The following is a 2,767-nucleotide window of genomic DNA, read 5'->3' on the forward strand; positions in this document are numbered from 1 at the left end:
TGCCTCTAGTAATTGGCAAGTGCAGTATTCAATTATGCTTAAGGAGTGATACAAGCGGACACACGCATGAATGAATGATCAAGCGCTGAAGGATCAAGCAGATAACATCATCATTGTCATTTCTCTTATTAAATATGATAGATTTAGAGTCATGAGGAGGTCCCTGAAATAGTTAATCCATTAATGCAAATAATGAACATTCATGTAGCCTTAGTTTTATTTATTTTTTTTAAAAAGATTTTGTATATTCATTTGACAGAGAGAGGGAACACAAGCAGGGGGAGTGAGAAGCAGGTTTCTCCCTGAGCAGGGAGTCCGACCTGGGGCTGGATCCCAGGACCCTGGGATCATGACCCGAGTTGAAGGCAGACGTTTAACGACTGAGCCACCCAGGTGCCCCTGTTGCCTTAGCTTTAATGCAATATTTGCTGCAACTAAGTGAAATTTTTTCCAGCCAATTTAAATGAAAATGAGGGTCTATTATAAGGTTGCTGAAGTGTCTCATGGACCACAGAGTTTTATCCCTGACTCTAGCCAACAAGAATGAGTACCACTGGTAAGGGTAATGTAGATGGGTTAAAAAAAATTTTTTTTTTAATTGATCACCAATTATGGAAAAACAAGACATTGACCCACAGAAAAGATGCCTCCCACTCTGCTCCTGGTCTTTTTACTCATTTAAGAGCAAAGCAACATCATAGATTTGTTGAGTGGGATAGTCCAGTCAGTCTTCTGGCATCTAAGACACTAAAACCAGGAGAGGCACACAATGAGTCACTGCTCTTACCAAGAAGGAGTCACAAGGAATCAGTTACCAAAGTGAGCTACGGTGCTGCTACTTCATGTCTTATCTCTGTGCTGGGCTCAGTAGGATGGGGAGAGACTTCCATAATTTATTTGGAATTTCTGGCTTAAAAATTGGAGCTTAATTTTTTGGAAAATTGCCTCAGGCACTAGAGGGTGGTAGAAAATCCCTTCTTGCTGTATTTTACAAAACTTAGATATTAAAGACAAAAGACAAACAAACAAAAAGACCAACCTTATGGTATTGACCCAAAGGTAAAACGTCATCCTGTTGTAAAGAAGCGAAGGGAAGCCATTCATGACTGATTTATAATTGGGAAAAACTTGGAGAAGGGCTTTTAAGATGTTCAATGTGTTATTTTAGGTAAGATAGACATATAGTTTGAGAAAGAGGACTGTTTCTTATAAATGAAATAGCTAGGGCAAAGCCTTGATGTCAAATGAAAATACTGGGTTAATTTCCTCCTAAATGAATAAATGTATGTGAATCACCCTGAATGGGGCCTGATATATAGTAGCTCTCAATACATGGGAGCTATGATATCGGTTAGGATTGCAGGGTAACAATACCTGGAAATAATAGCTTAAATGAGTGAGAGTCTTATCTCAGAAAACAGAAGTCTGGAGATAGGCAGACTTGGCCTGCCAGAGAGCTCAAGGGAATCATTAAAGATCGGGGCTCCTCTGGCTTCTTGGTCACAAGATGGCTGCTGTTCTCTAGGCATTGCATACACTTTCAGGCAGGAAGCCCTACAAAGAGGGAAAAGGAAAAGTCTTCACCCAGTGAGGTTTTACCTATTTGGTATCTGACTCTCTCCTCAGGCATTTCTGCTGACCTCTCATTAAATGTCCTGCAGCCTGGAGAAACGAGCATTTCGGCTGTACACCTTGCCACCCTGAACGAAAGGAGGAATGGATAGTGTGTGGGTGTTTAGTAATATCCACCTAGGCAATCATGACTTCAACTGAAAGGCAAACCTAAGGAAATACAAAGTGGCCGGTGTGATGACGTGGAATTAGGAGAGAAATAGGTAAAGTCTTCTGTTTTGAATTTATTCACTGTGGCAAGTTCTCTTGTGTCTTTTGTTTTGATTGCCCTACTCTGGTCTCAGACACTAGTCATCTTTCCTCTAGGGGTTCTCTCTCAACAAGAACCTGCCCCTGTTTTTCTTCTCCTTTAAGACCACTACAGATACTTCCCATTTTCAAGGGGGAATAGGCAAACTCCCTAGCTTGATATTCCTGGCTCTTTGTTTGAAATGCCTGAACACAGGTTGATGGAACTTAGTAGGGTGGGACCATCCTATCACCAAACTATGCCTTGTTTCTGGAAAGACTTGTTTCGACAAGAAAACCAGCTACTGAACAATCGTTATCACATCAGACTTTTTTCTAATACTGGAATGGTTTATTATAGCCAGACAGGACAGATGTGGTGAATAGGTCCACAGGTGTTAGGGCTCAGGGATTCCATCTCTCTCTCTTTTTTTTTTTTAATTCATGAGCGACAGAGAGAGAGAAGCAGGCACCGCAGGGACCAAGGGAGTCCTATGAGGGACTCTATGGCAGGACCCTGAACGCAGATGCTTAACCCACTGAGCCATCCGGGCACTCTCCAGAATTCCACCTCTAAGGCATGTCATGAGGCAGGAAAAAAGATTGTTACTTTTTTTTTTTTTTTTTAAAGATTCCTGCAGGTAGGAACGTGGTCCACTCTTCCTACACTCCCAATCACGTGGGAAGGGAATGTTGCAATATTGGAGACCCTTTCCCGCCCCAAAGAGGACGGGAGGAGCTCGCGGACAGCACCGCCTCCAGGTCCCGCCCCCTCCCTTGGGGCTCCGCCCACTGATGCTCCGAGTCCGCCGTGGGCTAGCCGAGTCCGGGGGCGGGGCTCACCCTTGCCCCCGGGGTCTCTCGAGCTCCGCCAATCAGCGAGCGCCCTGTTGGCCGTCCGCAGCTC

This window comes from Mustela erminea, chromosome 13 (assembly GCF_009829155.1).
Source record: "Mustela erminea isolate mMusErm1 chromosome 13, mMusErm1.Pri, whole genome shotgun sequence".
Taxonomy (NCBI): Eukaryota; Metazoa; Chordata; class Mammalia; order Carnivora; family Mustelidae; genus Mustela; species Mustela erminea.